This window comes from Hyla sarda, chromosome 12 (genome assembly GCF_029499605.1).
Source record: "Hyla sarda isolate aHylSar1 chromosome 12, aHylSar1.hap1, whole genome shotgun sequence".
Taxonomy (NCBI): domain Eukaryota; kingdom Metazoa; phylum Chordata; class Amphibia; order Anura; family Hylidae; genus Hyla; species Hyla sarda.
Window position 1 is genome coordinate 73,011,315 of NC_079200.1, and position 21,093 is coordinate 73,032,407.

At 40.9% G+C, this 21,093-nt stretch overlaps 1 long non-coding RNA gene across 1 annotated transcript in view; it reads left to right on the forward strand.

The window, feature by feature from the left end:
- Positions 1–21,093, forward strand: part of LOC130296857 (uncharacterized) — a 122,962-nt gene that overhangs the window by 34,551 nt on the left and 67,318 nt on the right. The window contains exon 2 of the long non-coding RNA XR_008849311.1: positions 5,030–5,180. This is a non-coding gene — a long non-coding RNA (uncharacterized LOC130296857). The remainder of the gene's footprint in view (positions 1–5,029; positions 5,181–21,093) is intronic.

Below are 21,093 nucleotides of genomic sequence, written 5' to 3' on the forward strand. Positions count from 1 at the left end.
GGGAGTGGCTTCCCAGGTATGGGTTGTAGAACCGCGTGCATATACTCGATGAATCCCAGCTCGTCCCCAAAAAATCCCTGGGGCAAATCTGGTGAGCGCGGTTGTTCACTCGGCAAACTGGATAGGGGTATTTCAGGCTCAGGGCTGGAGTAGGAAGAGAAGGCCGCCTCTGGCGGGGTACTCACTGATGACTCCTCCGACGGGATCTCGGCCCATGAGCCCCAAGTCCTGTGGTGAGGGGACAATCTCACCGACGATGCTACTCCAGGTGTCCCAGCGCAATCTCCTGGAGGTGTATCCGGCCAGTCATCATCATCATCGGGCAGTGGGGAAAGATTGCAGGCCCCCTCTTAGTCCAACGACAACCGCTGCAGACAGTCGGCAAGTTCGTGGAAAAGTTGGGCTGCGACCTCCACAACTTTCCGATGTTCCGGCGCCATCTTGGTGCTCTCACCACTTGGAACGCTGCTCTGCTCCATGTCTGTGCTCTCCGGCTCCCTGTACAGACTGAAGAGGTCGCTGTGCAGAGTGTCCTTTATACTGGGCTTCCCCAAAATGGCGCCCGGCAGGAAGAACGTCATCGGTGCAGCCCCGACTTCCGGTCCTCCCAGAAACAACTCCTGTGTTTCCAAGTTCCCTTTCGGCTGCGATACAGCAACTTGGCAGCCACGCCCAGGGGCGGGACGTGGCGCAGCACGGGACTTTTTTGCACGCTTCTCCGGCAGCAGGTTAACTCTTTCTGTGCTGACCGGACCAGAGGATCGTAGCATGTATTCATTTCGCAGTTTGCACATTCTTGCAGCAAATAAATCTTTATCTCCCCCTTACTTTTCGCGCTTCCCCCTTGTAATTCACACCACACGCACCGCTCTTGTACACTGTAATGCGGTTTGCAACACATGAATAAAGACTGTTATATTGTGGGGAGTACAATTTCACTAGTGGCAACAGCAGCAGGCACACACCAGAATCCTGTTCGTCAGACGCCAAAAAGGCTTTGTGGTGAAGCACTGTGTGGAAAGCCTTGTGGGGGTGTAGGGTAGTTGGGGTGTTGCTGTTCAATATAATAAAGGGCGCTGTTAACCCTTGTCACTCGTGACGCCAGGGTGAGGGTTAAATAATGTAATGATGCTGGGCCTATCGCCACCCTTTCCAAGGACGATAGGTGAATGCGTAATAAATGGATTGTCCACAACCACTGTTGAACTTAAAACTTGCAGAACAAGATTAATAGTACTGTGCAGAGGCCATATATACAGAACAAAATTAGTAGTACTGTGCAGGGGCCATATATACAGAACAAGATTAATAGTACTGTGCAGAGGCCATATATACAGAACAAGATTAGTAGTACTGTGCAGAGTCCCTATGTACAGAACAAGATTAGTAGTACTGTGCAGAGGCGATATTCACAGAACAAGATTAGTAGTACTGTGCAGAGTCCATATATACAGAACAAGATTAGTACTGTGCAGAGTCCATATATACAGAACAAGATTAGTAGTACTGTGCAGAGTCCATATATACAGAACAAGATTAGTAGTACTGTGCAGAGTCCCTATGTACAGAACAAGATTAGTAGTACTGTGCAGAGGCGATATTCACAGAACAAGATTAGTAGTATTGTGCAGAGTCCATATATACAGAACAAGATTAGTACTGTGCAGAGTCCATATATACAGAACAAGATTAGTAGTACTGTGCAGAGTCCATATATACAGAACAAGATTAGTAGTACTGTGCAGAGGCCATATATACAGAACAAGATTAGTAGTACTATGCAGAGGCCATATATACAGAACAAGATTAGTAGTACTGTGCAGAGTCCCTATGTACTGAACAAGATTAGCAGTACTGTGCAGAGGCGATATTCACAGAACAAGATTAGTAGTATTGTGCAGAGTCCATATATACAGAACAAGATTAGTACTGTGCAGAGTCCATATATACAGAACAAGATTAGTAGTACTGTGCAGAGTCCATATATACAGAACAAGATTAGTAGTACTGTGCAGAGGCCATATATACAGAACAAGATTAGTAGTACTATGCAGAGGCCATATATACAGAACAAGATTAGTAGTACTGTGCAGAGTCCATATATACTGAATAAGATTAGTAGTACTGTGCAGAGTCCATATATACAGAACAAGATTAATAGTACTGTGCAGAGGCCATATATATACAGAACAAGATTAGTAGTACTATGCAGAGGCCATATATACAGAACAAGATTAGTAGTACTGTGCAGAGTCCATATATACAGAACAAGATTAATAGTACTGTGCAGAGGCCATATATATACAGAACAAGATTAGTAGTACTATGCAGAGGCCATATATACAGAACAAGATTAGTAGTACTGTGCAGAGTCCATATATACTGAATAAGATTAGTAGTACTGTGCAGAGTCCATATATACAGAACAAGATTAGTAGTACTGTGCAGAGGCGATATTCACAGAACAAGATTAGTAGTACTGTGCAGAGTCCATATATACAGAACAAGATTAGTAGTACTGTGCAGAGTCCATATATACAGAACAAGATTAGTAGTACTGTGCAGAGTCCATATATACAGAACAAGATTAGTAGTACTGTGCAGAGTCCCTATGTACAGAACAAGATTAGTAGTACTGTGCAGAGGCGATATTCACAGAACAAGATTAGTAGTATTGTGCAGAGTCCATATATACAGAACAAGATTAGTACTGTGCAGAGTCCATATATACAGAACAAGATTAGTAGTACTGTGCAGAGTCCATATATACAGAACAAGATTAGTAGTACTGTGCAGAGGCCATATATACAGAACAAGATTAGTAGTACTATGCAGAGGCCATATATACAGAACAAGATTAGTAGTACTGTGCAGAGTCCCTATGTACTGAACAAGATTAGCAGTACTGTGCAGAGGCGATATTCACAGAACAAGATTAGTAGTATTGTGCAGAGTCCATATATACAGAACAAGATTAGTACTGTGCAGAGTCCATATATACAGAACAAGATTAGTAGTACTGTGCAGAGTCCATATATACAGAACAAGATTAGTAGTACTGTGCAGAGGCCATATATACAGAACAAGATTAGTAGTACTATGCAGAGGCCATATATACAGAACAAGATTAGTAGTACTGTGCAGAGTCCATATATACTGAATAAGATTAGTAGTACTGTGCAGAGTCCATATATACAGAACAAGATTAATAGTACTGTGCAGAGGCCATATATATACAGAACAAGATTAGTAGTACTATGCAGAGGCCATATATACAGAACAAGATTAGTAGTACTGTGCAGAGTCCATATATACAGAACAAGATTAATAGTACTGTGCAGAGGCCATATATATACAGAACAAGATTAGTAGTACTATGCAGAGGCCATATATACAGAACAAGATTAGTAGTACTGTGCAGAGTCCATATATACTGAATAAGATTAGTAGTACTGTGCAGAGTCCATATATACAGAACAAGATTAGTAGTACTGTGCAGAGGCGATATTCACAGAACAAGATTAGTAGTACTGTGCAGAGCCCATATATACAGAACAAGATTAGTAGTTCTGTGCAGAGTGCATATATACAGAACAAGATTAGAAGTACTGTGCAGAGTCCATATATACAGAACAAGATTAGTAGTACTGTGCAGAGTCCATATATACAGAACAAGATTAGTAGTTCTGTGCAGAGTCCATATACACAGAACAAGATTAGTAGTTCTGTGCAGAGTCCATATATACAGAACAAGATTAGAAGTACTGTGCAGAGTCCATATATACAGAACAAGATTAGTAGTACTGTGCAGAGTCCATATATACAGAACAAGATTAGTAGTACTGTGCAGAGCCCATATATACAGAACAAGATTAGTAGTACTGCGCAGAGTCCATATACACAGAACAAGATTAGTAGTACTGTGCAGAGTACATATATACAGAACAAGATTAGTAGTACTGTGCAGAGTACATATGTACAGAACAAGATTAGTAGTACTGTGCAGAGTCCATATATACAGAACAAGATTAGTAGTACTGTGCAGAGTCCATATATACAGAACAAGATTAGTAGTTCTGTGCAGAGTCCATATATACAGAACAAGATTAGTAGTACTGTGCAGAGTCCATATATACAGAACAAGATTAGTAGTACTGTGCAGAGTCCATATATACAGAACAAGATTAGTAGTACTGTGCAGAGTCCATATATACAGAACAAGATTAGTAGTACTGTGCAGAGTCCATATATACAGAACAAGCTATAACACTGGGAGTTAATTATGGCATTTCTCACTATGTCATGCCCCCCTCCCATATTAAAGTGACAGCCCATCCTGAACATTTACCTTCGCAGGTAAGATTACAGCTTTGAACATAAAAGAGCGCAGAGTGTTAATGCGTGTCAGCCTGTCAGTCACCGCCAGCAGAACATTTCACAATATATACATGAAAGCCATTGACATGTCAGGTGGTGGTTAGCGGCCTCCCTCCCCTGACACCGTACCACTCTGCCCTTAACCCCTTAATCTTCCCCAAACCCTTCATTAAGTCCAGGGACAATGGCATGACACGTCTGTAAAGTATCTTCAGGTATCAGCCTGTATTGTACGGCCTGTACGAGGGTCACTCGGCTCCAACAACAGCAGAGGCGCTGCACTAAACAATACTTCACATGATGGTCATAAAGCAGGGTATTATAGGGTCCAATACACATAATACACTGTACAATATCAGAGCACTGCCTGTCATGTGTGATGTTTTACTGAGCTGATGTATCTAAGCCTATCATGTGTGATACTATGCTAAGGTGATGTATCTAAGCCTATTATACATGATGCTGTCTGCTGAGCTGCTGTATCTTAGCCTATTATGTGTGAAACTGTCTTCTGAGTGGATGTATCTAAGCATCTCATGTATGATGTTCTCTAATGAACTGATGTATAGTCTATCATGTTTGATATTCTCTACTGAGCTGATGTATCTAAGCAGTATACATTAACCCTTCTTTCATGTTTGTGATTGCTCAGACTTGTTTTCAGGGTCTCCATTGTTTTGTGCAGAGTAACATCCCAGTCCTGAGAGCGGCTTCATTACATGAGAAATCCGTCTCCATCTCCAGGATCACGCAGTCATTATATGGGATGAAATTGTCACTTGCTCAGAAATCTTTCCATCAAGGTAAATGTAGACTTAATGTTTCGCCACAGCTGTCAAAATGCTGGACTGGCCCTTTAAATGGTGAGAGATGGCAGACAGGCGTCACGCCGCTCACGTCTGACACTTCAATTATTTGACTTCTTAAATGTAGAATCTCCATAGAATGAAAAGTTCTGTGACTTTCTAAAAGACTTTTTGGGAATTTACTAAGCTTTTTGTTTCTGTTTTCTGTTGCATTTTGCATAATATTTTTTATTGAACTTTAAGACACAACATTTCACTATGCTCTATGGCTGGCATTTATCATTGTAGGTGTAAGTGAAGCATTTATCATTGTAGGTGTAAGTGAAGCATTTATCATTGTAGGTGTAAGTGAAGCATTTATCATTGTAGGTGTAAGTGAAGCATTTATCACTGTAGGTGTAAGTGAAGCATTTATCACTGTAGGTGTAAGTGAAGCATTTATCATTGTAGGTGTAAGTGAAGCATTTATCATTGTAGGTGTAAGTGAAGCATTTATCATTGTAGGTGTAAGTGAAGTATTTATCATTGTAGGTGTAAGTGAAGCATTTATCATTGTAGGTGTAAGTGAAGCATTTATCATTGTAGGTGTAAGTGAAGCATTTATCATTGTAGGTGTAAGTGAAGCATTTATCATTGTAGGTGTAAGTGAAGCATTTTTCTACACCTTTTGTGCGCTGGTAATGTGTAGGAGCACCATATTTATTAAATGGTCACAGAACATTTCATAAATTTTGCACAGGTCACATTTTCTAAAATTTGACTCTTCACATACACCATAAAGCTAAGCTAAGTCTGGGCTGGTGTATTTTACAGACTTTTAAGTGGCTTTGCGCCTTTTCTGCGCCTTTTCATGAAAAAGGTGCAGTTCATAAAATCCTTCCATATCATGTGTATTGCCAAAATCATTGGATTGCAACTCAAAAGGTGCAAAAAAGATGCAAATAAACCCTGGTTGCGCCTTTTTTGTGCCCTTTCTAGACACAAAAAACAGTGTAAAGACAATGATAAATGTCGGCCTATGTCTTTTTTTTTTTTTTTTTTTTATTGTTTGGCTGTGTTTTGTTAGACACATTTACTATATGCAACTTTTTTAAAGTTGCTAATTTTTTAGCAACTCCACGCCACTCAATGGGTGACATAAAATCCATGCGGCAATAAAGCACATCGAAAAAAGTTTTAAAATTCATCATACAATGCACGTCAATTTAATACATTTTGTACAAGTGAAACTGATATAAGACAATGTTTTCACACAACATATTTTTTACCTAAAAAAAAGCAACAAAAAAACTGCCCAGCCATGGTAATTTGTACCCCCCAGATGCAGTTATTGTGGCATTCTCTTAATAGTGTTTTTTTTTCCTATGGCATTTTTCTCCCTGTGTTTTTCTTGTTAGAAGTCATATGATTTTTTCATCATGTGACTCAAGGATTTCAAGAATTTTGGGGAGGCCAATATTTTCTAAAAATTCCATAGTCTCAGCATGCTTAATTTTTTGATTGCCAAATAGCCCAAAAAAGGTAAAGAAAATGCCAACTGAAAAAATGTGGGTTTGGCTTTCAGATTTCCCTATTAACTCTTTGCTAACATCAGGCTGAAATGTCCCCCCCCCAATGGCATTTTCTCAAAAACAAAAAAACAGTTGGAAACACAGCCTTAAGGCCACGTTCACATGGCAGAATTTTTCTGTCAGACATTTCTGAAACAGCAGGTGGCTGCAGAACATGCTGGTGCCAGGAAATGCGCCATCTATAGACAGCAATGCATTTCTGAGTGGATTTTATATCAAGATAGGAGGCCTCGCATTATGCAATTGCTTCTTTACTGCAAAACCGCACTGCTCACCTCCTGTCTTTCATAAAATCTATATTTTCCGTCACCTAGGGAAGGAAAATCTCCAATTCTGCAGAAAGAATTGACTCGTTAATTATTTTGGCGGAGGCTAGAATCAGGAATTTTGCAGCAGATGTTTATGCTGCGGAAATTACACTATGTGCATGGTGCAGCAGAATCCCATTGAAAACAATTGGACTCGGAATCCTGCTCGGAAATGTCGTTGTGTGAACATGGCCTTAGGAAGAAGGTACGAGCTTAAAAAGTTGAGTATAAAAAGTCCCAAGGATAAATCCCTGACTTTGTGTTCATATTCCTTAAATATTTTCAAGATGTCTGCTTGCTGTTGGTGAATAGGAACAATCTTATTAGTCCAGAGGCTGAAAAGCCATCGTCAAATAGTCCTGCTCTCACAACTGCAATCTGTTACAATGTATCAGTGCAACAGTTATTTCCGTCTTACAAATGGAAACATCTCCAAGTAAACAACCAATCCTTGATTCCTCCTTTTCTGTTACATCTGTTCCTCAGAAAGTTGAGTGGCTAGTACCATGACTACCATAACTGCCATTACAACAGCGCAGACAAACAAGGCTCTAGAAAAGCTGATAACAACCAGTCCACTACCACCAGAAATCCAGATTTTCTTCTCCAGGATGGTGTATCTGTTTGATTATACAGTAATTCACAAACATTTAGGTCCCTATAAGAACCAGTATGGTCACAATCTGCTCACAAAGAGATCTTACCCAGCTTTCCTAAAGCCCTGAAAAGAATACCTGAATTATGAGCAGTTGGTATGACTGCTCACTACCTTTTAGGATCATAGGAAAGTTAGGTGACTATTTAAAGGAAACCGTATTTGTTATCACCCAGCTTTCCGAGAAACAGATATGATAAAGTATTAACTGGTTACTGTTTAGACAAAGAGAGAGACAAATTTACGTATTATGTTTATTTCAAGGGGGCACGCACTTCTAAAAAAAACACGAACGCTCGTGGCCACTGGCTCTTTGCAGTCAACTACGTCCACCTCTGTGCTAATTCCTGGGATATTTGGTAAGCATGAGAGAGTGTGAAGTGCGGGCCCAGGATCACAGCCGTCTCCCTGACACTTGGCAGATCGCTGCTTATGTTCCTCCTAAGGGCAGAGATTTGTGTGTGTTGAAAGCGTTCAGGTCTTTGAAAATGAAGAGCATTCGATGACAGAAGCTGCAGATAACCCCAAGTGACACAACCTGATAGCAGGACCACTCAAGATGAGACGTGCAAAGAGAGCACTTACCCACCAAAGAGCCCATACAGCCTGTACCATATTCCAGAGCTGTACTCACTATTCTGCGGGAGGATTCACTGTGTACGTACATTATATTACTTATCCTGTACTGATCCTGAGTTATATCCTGTATTATACTCCAGAGCTGTACTCACTATTCTGCGGGAGGATTCACTGTGTACGTACAATACATTACTTATCCTTTACTGATCCTGAGTTATATCCTGTATTATACTCCAGAGCTGTACTCACTATTCTGCGGGAGGATTCACTGTGTACGTACAATACATTACTTATCCCGTACTGATCCTGAGTTATATCCTGTATTATACTCCAGAGCTGTACTCACTATTCTGCGGGAGGATTCACTGTGTACGTACAATACATTACTTATCCTGTACTGATTCAGCGTCACATCCTGTAGCATACTCCAGAGCTGTACTAACTATTCTGCTGGTGGATTCACTGTGTACGTACAATACATTACTTATCCTGTACTGATCCTGAGTTATATCCTGTATTATACTCCAGAGCTGTACTCACTATTCTGCGGGAGGATTCACTGTGTACGTACAATACATTACTTATCCCGTACTGATCCTGAGTTATATCCTGTATTATACTCCAGAGCTGTACTCACTATTCTGCGGGAGGATTCACTGTGTACGTACAATACATTACTTATCCTGTACTGATTCAGTGTCACATCCTGTAGCATACTCCAGAGCTGTACTCACTATTCTACTGGTGAGGTTACTGTGTACATACATTACATTACTTTTCCTGTACTGATTCAGCGTTACATCCCTTAGTATACTCCAGAGCTGTACTCACTCTTCTGCTGTGGGTACAGCATTAATCGATTAAAGTAAAAAATAAATGAAAAAATAGATAAAATGCAGCTAAATATAGAAATAAAGATTTGTTTGCTACAAAGATCTTGATATTTATCTGCTTTCTATATTTATCTGCATTTTATCCATTTTTTTCATTTATTTTTTACTTTAATCGATTAATGTTTTATATCTATATAGTCTGCTTATTGAGTCTAAAGATCTTGTTGTTTGCTACATTTATCGCTTTCTATATTTATTATCTATATGCTATTACATTTAATTGTGAAGGCATATACATTGTTTCTAAATGTGAATAATGTTCTATTAACCCCTTAAGGACTCAGGGTTTTTCCGTTTTTGCACTTTCGTTTTTTCCTCCTTACCTTTAAAAAATCATAACCCTTTCAATTTTCCACCTAAAAATCCATATTATGGCTTATTTTTTGCGTCGCCAATTCTACTTTGCAGTGACATTAGTCATTTTACCCAAAAATGCACGGCGAAACGGAAAAAAAAATCATTGTGCGACAAAATCGAAAAAAAAACGCCATTTTGTAATGTGGGCTTCCGTTTCTACGCAGTGCATATTTCGGTAAAAATTACACCTTATCATTATTCTGTAGGTCCATACGGTTAAAATGATACCCTACTTATATAGGTTTGATTTTATCGCACTTCTGGAAAAAATCATAACTACATGCAGGAAAATTTATACGTTTAAAAATGTCATCTTCTGACCCCTATAACTTTTTTATTTTTCCACGTACGGGGCGGTATGAGGACTCATTTTTTGCGCCGTGATCTGAAGTTTTTATTGGTATGATTTTTGTTTTGATCTGACTTTTTGATCACTTTTTATTCATTTTTTAATGTTATAAAAAGTTATCAAAATACGCTTTTTTGGACTTTGGAATTTTTTTGCGCGTACGCCATTGACCGTACGGCTTAATTAATGATATATTTTTATAGTTCGGACATTTACGCACGCGGCGATACCACATATGTTTATTAATTTTTTTTTTTACACTGTTTTATTTTTCTTATGGGAAAAGGGGGGTGATTCAAACTTTTATTAGGGAAGGGGTTAAATGACCTTTATTAACACTTTTTTTTTACTTTTTTTTTGCAGTGTTATAGGTCCCATAGGGACCTATAACACTGCACACACTGATCTTTCATCCTGATCACAGGCGTGTATTAACACGCCTGTGATCAGCATTATTGGCGCTTGACTGCTCCTGCCTGGATCTCAGGCACGGAGCAGTCATTCGTCGATCGGACACCGAGGAGGCAGGTAAGAGCCCTCCCGGTGTCCGATCAGCTGTTCGGGACGCTGCGATTTCACCGCGGCGGTCCCGAACAGCCCGACTGAGCAGCCGGGATACTTTCAGTTTCACTTTAGAAGCGGCGGTCAGCTTTGACCGCCGCTTCTAAAGGGTTAATACCGCACATCGCCGCGATCGGCGATGTGTGGTATTAGCCGTGGGTCCCGGCCGTTGATTAGCGCCGGGACCCACGCGATATGATGCGGGATCGCGGCGCGATCCCGCTTCATATCGCGGGAGCCGGCGCAGGACGTAAATATACGTCCTGCGTCGTTAAGGGGTTAAGATGAAACAACCCCTTGGTTTCTGCTCCATTCCGCTATTTGTGACAAATCCAAACAGACACACACCTGTTACAATCAGGCAGGTAACATGTATAAAAGGACTTTGAGCTTCACTTTTAAAGATATCGCTACTGAGGAAAGGGTCGTTTGTAAAGTACCCTGAAACACGTCTAGAGAAAGAGACTATTGCCGCACAACTACTGCAATCCATCTACCGCATCTTCCTATCATTGCTACCACTCCTGTAAAGCTTTGCCATATCCTGCATTTACACCTGGCTGCATTTACCTTTTTGCCACCATCAGATGCCGAGAGGCTCTCCACGAGGCTTTGCTTTGTCCCCGGAGTAGATCCATCTGCCTCCGAGCTTGTTTCCATCTCCGGAGTAATCCATCTACCTCCGTGACCGGCGACTTCTCCTAGGCCTGTGGCAATCGGGCCCGTCACCGCTAGCGCATGCCAGCGCTGGACACAGCCTCCATAGCATTTGCCATCTGCCTCCGAGTTTGCTTCCATCTCCAGAGTTATTCATTTATCTCCATGACCGGCGACCTCTCCTAGGCCTGTGGCAACCGGGCCTGTCGCCGCAAGCACATGCCAGCGCTGGACACAGCCTCCACAGTATTCTCCATCTGCCTCTCGGACGTCCAGCCATACTAATACACCCAGGACTTCCTTCTATCTATGGGAGTTGGTAACTATACAATTACAGGAGTTGTTTCTAAAAATCTTGAAACTCTACAACATATATGATTACGGAGTGCACTTTACAAAAAGTGAATTATGCTGGTTTATAATGTTGGATTAGCAGAAGATTTCACTATATAAGCGGATTTTATTAATTTTATTGTTGTATATTATCTTGTATTACCTCCCCACAAGGGCCCTGTGTAAGGAGGTATTAATTCATATTTTGGATTTATGATTTATATTAATGTCTTATTTATTTTATAATAAATCAATTTAAAGTGAATCACAGTCCGACTCTATTTTTCTGTAATTCAACCATCATGTACCATTCATGGTATTAGTCTAGAGGCTTTTGGTACCTTTTTCTTTCTACAAATTATTTTATATTTGTACTTTTTTTTTGGTGTAAGTACATTCCATATAGCCTCGACTAATTTATATTGTGAGCTGCACATACCCCAATTTTTCTAGATTTGTAAATTACTTCTATTAAAAAATCTTAATCCTTTCTGTACTTATGAACTTCTGAAGTTAAGGTTGTTTTTTTCTGGCTAAGTCCTCTCTGATGACACGTGTCTCGGGAAACGCCCAGTTTCGAAGCAAATCCCCATAGCAAACCTCTTCTAAACTGGGCGTTTCCCGAGACACGTGTCATCAGAGAGGACTTAGCCAGAAAAGAACAACCTTAACTTCAGAAGCTCATAAGTACTGAAAGGATTAAGATTTTTTTTATAGAACTAATTTACAAATCTGTTTAACTTTCTGGAGCCAGTTGATATATAAAAAAAAGTTTTTTTCCTGGAATACCCCTTTAACCCCTTAAGGACTCAGCCCATTTTGGCCTTAAGGACTCAGACAATTTAATTTTTACGTTTTCATTTTTTCCTCCTCGCCTTCTAAAAATCATAACTCTTTTATATTTTCATCCACAGACTAGTATGAGGGCTTGTTTTTTGCGCGACCAGTTGTCCTTTGTAATGGCATCACTCATTATATCATAAAATGTATGGCGCAACCAAAAAACACTATTTTTGTGGGGAAATTAAAACAAAAAACGCAATTTTGCTAATTTTGGAAGGTTTTGTTTTCACGCCGTACAATTTATGGTAAAAATGACATGTGTTCTTTATTCTGAGGGTCAATACAATTAAAATGATACCCATTATTATATACTTTTATATTATTGTTGCGCTTAAAAAAAATCACAAACTTTTTAACCAAATTAGTACGTTTATAATCCCTTTATTTTGATGACCTCTAACTTTTTTATTTTTCCGTATAAGTGGCGGTATGGGGGCTCATTTTTTGCGCCATGATCTGTACTTTTTTTTGATACCACATTTGCATATAAAAAACTTTTAATACATTTTTTATAATTTTTTTTTAATAAAATGTATTAAAAAAGTAGGAATTTTGGACTTTTTAAATTTTTTTTCGTTCACGCTGTTCACCGTACGGGATCATTAACATTTTATTTTAATAGTTCGGACATTTACGCACGCGGCGATACCAAATATGTCTATAAAAAATGTTTTTTACGCTTTTTGGGGGTAAAATAGGAAAAACCGGACGTTTTACTTTTTTATTGGGGGAGGGGATTTTTCACTTTTTTTTTTACTTTTACTTTTACATTTTTTTACATTTTTTTTACACTTGAATAGTCCCCATAGGGGACTATTCATAGCAATACCATGATTGCTAATACTGATCTGTTCTATGTATAGGACATAGAACAGATCAGTATTATCGGTCATCTTCTGCTCTGGTCTGCTCGATCACAGACCAGAGCAGGAGACGCCGGGAGCCGCACGGAGGAAGGAGAGGGGACCTCCGTGCGGCGTTATGAATGATCGGATCCCCGCAGCAGCGCTGCGGGCGATCCGATCGTTCATTTAAATCGCGAACTGCCGCAGATGCCGGGATCTGTATTGATCCCGGCACCTGAGGGGTTAATGGCGGACGCCCGTGAGATCGCGGGCGTCGGCCATTGCCGGCGGGTCCCTGGCTGCGATCAGCAGCCGGGATCAGCCGCGCATGACACGGGCATCGCTCCGATGCCCGCGGTTATGCTTAGGACGTAAATGTACGTCCTGGTGCGTTAAGTACCACCTCACCAGGACGTACATTTACGTCCTGCGTCCTTAAGGGGTTAATAACAGGTTTTACAGTGCAAACAAGAAACAACAACATTTATGATAAAGTACTTAAACCATAGAAATAAAGCAGACAGTGACCTAGTGGGCCCAACACCCATGCCGCAGGCATGCCCGAGGAGGTCCGCAGCCCACAGGAAAGCCTTTGGTGCTGGGACACCACACAAACATGGTGTGTATTATAGCATCCAAACAGTTCCATTTTGGTGTCTTCTGACTCCACTATATTCTCCCAGTATTTCACTGGCATTTCCAAATATTGTGCAGTGAACTTTACACAAGCTTCACCATGCTTTTTATTTAGCAATGAAGTCTTCTGTGGTGAGCGTACATGCAGGCCATGGCAGCAGAGTGCATTACTTACTGTTTTCTTTGAGACAACAATACCTGCTAATTTCAGGTCTTTTTGAAGCTCTTCCCAAGTGGTCCTTGTCTCTTGGACAACTCCGTTGTTATGTTTTACAACAATTAAGTTGCAAAGGTTTTGAGACAGCTCTATGCTTTTACCCATCATAAGATGTGTCTTGTGTGACACTTCGGCAAGAGACCTTTTTGTAGGACATCAGTTTTGACTGAACCAGCTGATAATAATTTGCACTGACAAGGGTCTGGATTGCTTTTTAATTTCAGCTGTTGTCTCTGCTTTCCAAGCTTTTTCACATTAATAAACATAACTTAATTTCTGAGCTTATTTGTTTTGGATTCTTTGCATGCATGGGTTACTTGGGTTGTTTCCAGCATCTGGCGAAAATTTCATGTCAATAGGACCTTTAGAAATATATTTAGTGAGAAAAATGAGTGTTTAATACTTATTTCACCCGCTGTATAGCTTGGAAGAAAGAAGAGACTGAGGGGATGTAATAGATACATAAAGGGAATTAACACAGTAAAGGAGGAGAGGATGTTTGAAAGAAGAAAAACCACCACAAGAGGACATAGTATTCAATTGGAGGGGCAAAGGTGTCAGGAACTGTCCAAAGTAGGTTTAAATCCCTATAGCAAACCTCTACTGTTCTAGAAAGTTCCTGACATGGACATTGGTGGCAGCAGAGAGCACTGTGGTCAGAATGGAAAAAAAACGACACAAATTTCTCTAGGGCATACAGCAGCTGATAAGTACTGGAAGGCTAACGATTTTTAAATAAAAGTAATTTACAAATCTGTTTAACTTTCTGGCACCTGTTCATTTGAAAACTTTTTTTCCCCCTTTAAGCATGCATGGGATAGGCATAAGGCTGTACTTCATACAAGATAAGGCCAGGGACTATACATAGTATTTAGAATATTGGGCAGACTAGATGGGCCAAATCGTTCTTGTCTGCCGTTAAATTCTATGTTTCTATGCGACCCTATTTGCAATACATTAACAGGCTATCCATACTTTATGCAGTGCGGCACCAGAGAGCCCCCCCCCCTTCTGTGCTTTATTCTTCTTTGTTGCCATTAAAGACCAATGGTGACTATTGACTTCCATGCTGTTTTTGCTGAAAAAGGAAAAAGCAAAGGCGTTCCTTGTGGAGTAACGTAGATGGTAAGGGTAGAAAGATTAAGAGATTCAATACCGCTTACCAGATAAGGTTGTGCACCAACAAACACAATAATGGTATAGGTGTGTAGTTAGATAGGGTCCATCTGCAGTCTTCCTAGATGTGTGTTGAATATTGTAGAAAAAAAGGCTTCGTATAAACCAGGATTAGTGGCGCTGATTAGGACACAGGACTCACAGATCGGGGATAACATCCATCAGGTTTATTAACAATAATGCAACGCATTATGCTGCACATGCGCAGCTTCTTCAGGCGTGGCAAGGTAGGGAAACACCCTTGGTTTTATACACAGAAGGGTGTTAACCCCTTTAAGACATAATTACATAAAATTGCACAAAGTATATGTGAGGATCCATATTTCAGATTACAGAAAAAAATCTAAAATAATATAAAGTGTTGATCATGAATATGAAAAATAAAAAGTCTAAAAAATTTTTTTTTGTTTTTGCTGGCCGTCATATCTGAATACTCCCTACATTTGCACATTTAGGGATCACTGATAGAATTTTAGACAGTCTTTTTTTCTACTCTACTCTGCCTCTAGGGGGAGAGCTAGATTGGTTACCGGTGCTTCAATCTTAATTTGGGACTCAGTTCTGAGCGTGCTCTGTCTGAGTGTTGCTTTGGAAGAGAGGCAGCTAAAAGAGAGTTGTAAAACAGAGTTTGAAAGCAGGAGTTTGAGATCACTGTGAGTGTTACTTTCCTTACACTGTAGAGACTTTAACTCACAAGGTCTACTGAGAATTTAATTTTAATAGTTACTGTCTGTTTTTGGCTGTTAATCTATGAAATCCCCATAACTAGATGGCGTCCATGTTGTAAAAAGCAGTACGGTGTACATCTTACACAATGAGATTTATTTACTAACGTGATCCTGACTCTGTTTTGTTGGGTTTTGCATCCAAATTGTGCCACACAATTTGCGACCAGAATAAACAACCCTCCATTTGACAAGAAAAACCCAAACAGGGGGAGTGGTCCCGACAAAAGGGGCATGTCCCTGATAGTTTTGAAAAATCCCAACATATTTACTAAGGTTTCCACAGAAAATGTGGTGGATTTGAGCTAAGGGAAACCCCACAGATCAGAACAGTTGTAAAAAAAAAAGCAAAACGTAGGGAAAAGTTCAAAATGTAGGGAAACCTTAGTAAATACCTTGGGAAAATACCTGTCGGAAATCAAAACCCACAAAGAAAACTCCACTCCACTCTTAGTAAATAAACCCCAATGTATGCAATCCTTGAACAGCAGTTTGAGTGCATATTGTTGTGTGAGATGTGTGCGAGTTGTTCATTTGGAAGCCCAGATCCTGGATCTAGAGGAGCGACTGGCAATACTGAGACGCATTGACAACCTGGAGAGGAGTCTCCTGCTCACTGAGCAAGTACTCTCTGGGGTAGAGGTGGGGGAGCATAGGCGGACGGAGGTGCCGGAAAGGTCAGGCAGCTAGCTGGGTTACAGTTAGAAAACGGGGTAGAGGGAAAAGTGTCAGGGAGGCTAGTCCTGAACTGGCACACGCCAACAAGTTTGCCCGGTTGCAGATGAGGGGGATGCCAATTAAGAGCTAGCAGTACTGCAGAAGAACTCTGCCTCTGACCGCCAGGGGATGCCTGCTCCAGTAAGGAGGGAAGGAGGAGTGCAGGGCAGGCCAGACAGGTACTGGTAGTGGGGGACTCAATTATTAGAGGGACAGACAGGGCGATCTGTCACAAAGACTGGGATTGCCGAACAGTGTGTTGTCTTCCTGGCACTCGAGTTCTGCACATCACGGATCGGGTTGACAAGTTACTGGGTGGGGCTGGAGAGAACCCAGCAGTCATGGTACATATTGGCACCAATGACGAAGTAAGAAGTAGGTGGAATATCCTTAAAAATGATCTCAGGGAGTTCGGCCACAAGCTTAAGGCAAGGACCTCCAATGTAATATTTTCGGAAACATTACCTGTACCACGAGCCAGACCAGAGAGGCAGCGGGAGATTAGGGAGGTAAACAAGTAGCTCAGAAGCTGGTGTAGGAAGGATTTGTTTGGGTTCATGGAGAACTAAGCCAACTTCGCTGTCGGATACCAGCTCTACCGTAGGGACGGGCTGCACCTCAATGGGAACGGTGCAGCTGTGCTTGGGGAGATGATGGCTAGTAGGATGAAGGAGTGTTTAAACTAGGGACTGGGGGGGAGGGACCCTACAACATAGAGGGGGAAGATAGTGTAGAAAGAGAGTGGGACTTATTAATGTACCTGGGGTGGAGCAGAGGGAGGGGTTAGAATAGTTAATAGGGATAGGCTTCATCGGGAAAAAAAACATGCACCTTTGAATTGCATGTTGACTAATGCCAGAAGTCTGTCCAATAAAACAGAGAAACTGGAGATGAAAATGTCTGAGCAGACTTATGACATAGCGAAGGGGTTCTCAACCAATGGTACACGTACCCCTAGGGGTACGCCACCGGTTGTGTGGGGGTACACCGATGCGCTGACAAATACCGGCCATACATTGGCCAGTATTTGTCAGCGCACAGCGGAGAATGGCCGTGGCAGGTCCCTGTATAGTATCACAGCCGGAGCTGCGGTCGCAGCTACTGTAGGGAACATCACACGTCAGTGCGGCCCCTTCGAATGGGACTCTAGGACATGCTCGGCCCGGACAGGCCACACTGGAAGCGCTGTATACCTGAACAGGCCGGGTAATGTAAAATAAAAAAAAGTGAAAAATAAGTGTATGGGAGGGAGGGTTTTTGCATGTGTATATCATATATATATATATATATATATATATATATGTATATATATATATTAGCCCAGGGGGATTGGAGGGGGGGGGGGGGAAGGATAATGGCAAAAGGGGATTAATATGGGGGGGGGGGGATGATTATTACCCCCTCCATCTTGTGCCATTATTCCCCCCTCCCTCTGATCCCCTTGTGTCATTATTCTGCCCCCCCCCCCCCCCTCCCTCTGATCCTTGTTTGCCATATTGGATAATAATGGCACTAGGGGACTAAGATGGGAGGGGGGGGGGGGGGGTCGAGCAATGACTATCCCTCCCCGCCTCCATCTTAATCCCCTTGTGCCATTATTCCCCCCTACCTCTGATCCCCTTATGCCATTATTTCCAGGATATATATTATATTCAGGAAGGATCGGACAAAACAGAAAGGGGGGAGGAGTTTGTTTTTATGTAAAGTCCAGTCTGAAGGCCGCACTGCGGGAGGATATACGGGACGGAAACGATAATGTGGAGTAATTATGGGTAAAAATATATGGAGATAAAAAAAATTATTAGTTATAAGCCACCAAACATGGAAGAGCCAGAAGATCAATTACTGAGGCAAATAAACAAGGCAGCAAATCAGAATGATGTGATAATAATGGGGGACTTTAACTATCCTGATATAAACTGGGAGACTGAGACTTGTGAATCTCATAAAGGAAACAGGTAAAGACAATTATCTGTCCCAAATGGTGCAGAGCCTGACCAGAGGGGGTGCCGTACTAGACTTAATATTAACCAACAGACCTGACAGAGTAACTAATGTGCAAGTAGAAAGATACCTAGGGAATAGTGATTATAATATAATACATTATAACTTGTTCTTCAATAAGGGAATCTCTCGAGGGGCCACAAAAACAATGAACTTTAGGAAGGCAAAGTTCGATCAACTCAGAGAAGCTCTTAACAATATAAAATGGGACAATGTCCTCAAAAAACAAGGATACTGACACTAAATGGGAGACTTTTAAGATGTATATATCTTATGGGAATAAAACGGTCAGAAATAAAAGAAAACCAATATGGATGAATAAGAATATTAAGGGGGCAATAAATGACAAAAATAAAGCATTTCAACTACTAAAACAGGAGGGCAGTGAAGAAGCATTAAAAAGCTATAGAGAAAAATGTAAAATATGAAAAAAAAAACAGAAAAAAGCCTCAAAAATAGAGACAGAAAGACTCGCCACCAATGTTCTTTAACTATATAAATAGCAAAAAGGTCAAAAATGAAAATGTTGGCCTTTTATAAAATGATGAGGAAGAAATTATAAACGGGGATCAGGTAAAAGCTAATATATTAAACAAATTGGAAAATGAAATGCCAGGTGAAATACAGCGAGATAAGGTAAACTCCCCAGTACAGGTCACCTGTCTAACCCAAGAAGAAGTACAGTGCCGCCTACAAAAAAATCAAATAGACAAATCACCAGGTCCAGATGGCATTCACCCCCATGTTCTTAAGGAATTAAGTAATGTAAAAGACAGACCCCTACTTTTAATATTCAAGGACTCTTTAGTAACAAGGACTGTTCCCCAGGACTGGCGCATAGCAAATGTGGTACCAATATTAAAAAAGGGGTCAAAAGATGACCCCGGGAATCATAGACCTGTTAGTTTAACCTCCATTGAATGTAAATTGTTTGAGGGTTTTCTAAGCGATGCTATTTTGGAGTGTCTTGATAAAAATAAATGTATGACTCTATATCAGCATGGCTTTATGAGGGATCAGTCCTGTCAAACTAACCTTATCAGCTTTTATGAGGAGGTGGGCTCCAGACTGGACATGGGGCAATCGCTGGATGTCGTATATCTGGATTTTTCCAAAGCATTTGATACGGTGCCACATAAAAGGTTGGTGCATAAAATGAGAAGGATTGGGCTGGGGGAGAATGTGTGTAAGTGGGTAATAACTGGCTCAGTGATAGGAAACAGAGGGTGGTTATTAATGGTACTTATTCTGATTGGGTGACTGTTACTAGTGGGGTACCACAGGGGTCCGTCTTGGGTCCTATTCTATTTAATATATTCATTAATGACCTTGTAAAGGGGTTGAATAGTGAAGTAGCAATCTTTGCAGATTATACTAAACTCTGTAAAGTGGTAAACACTATAGAGGACAGTGCACTGTTACAAATGGATCTGGATAGGTTGGAGGTTTGGGCTGAGAAAGTGGCAGATGAAGTTCAACACTGATAAATGTAAGGTAATGCACATGGGGAAGAAAAATCCGGGCTGGGATTATGTATTAAATGGGAGAACACTTGGGATGACTGATGTGAAAAAGGATTTAGGAGTCTTAGGTAACAGTAAATTTAGGTGTAGTGACCAGTGTCGGGCAGCTGCTGCCAAGGCAAATAAAATCATGGGGTGCATCAATAGGGGCATAGATGCCCACAACAAGGAAATAATTCTACCACTGTACAAATTACTAGTCAGAACACACATAGAATACTATGTACAGTACTGGGCACCAGTGTACAAGAAAGATATAGTGGATCTGGATAGGGTTCAAAGACGGGCAACCAGGGTAATATGGGGAATGGGAGGACTACAGTACCCAGAAAGATTATCAGAATTAGGGTTATTTAGTTTAGAAAAAAGAAGGCTTAGGGGAGACCTAATAACTATGTATAAATATATCAGGGGACCGTACAGAGATCTTTCCCATGATCTATTCATACCCAGGACTGTATCTATAACAAGGGGGCATTCTCTACGTTTAGAGTAAAACAGGTTTCTACACCAGCACAGATGGGGGTTCTTTACTGTAAGAGCAGTGAGACTGTGGAATTATCTCTCGGAGGAGGTGGTCATGGTGAACTCTGTAAAAGAGTTCAAAAGGGGTCTGGATGCATTTTTGGAGAATAATAACATTGCTTGTTATGTATACTAGATTATAGGGACAGAACGTTGATCCAGGGATTTATTCTGACCGCCATATTTGGAGTCTGGAAGGAATTTTTACCTCTAGTATGAGTTTTTTTTTTTTTTGCCTTCCTCTGGATCAACTCATTAGGGACTCATTAGGGTTATAGGTTGAACTTGATGGGCTCTGGTCTTTTTTCAACCTTATGAACTATGTAACTATGTAACTATATCTAGGTGCACACTATCTACACAAGGTTTAACGAGAAGTTGGAGGCAACCAGCTTCAATCCTTCAAGAAATGTGAAGAATCCCAGACCCCAAATGT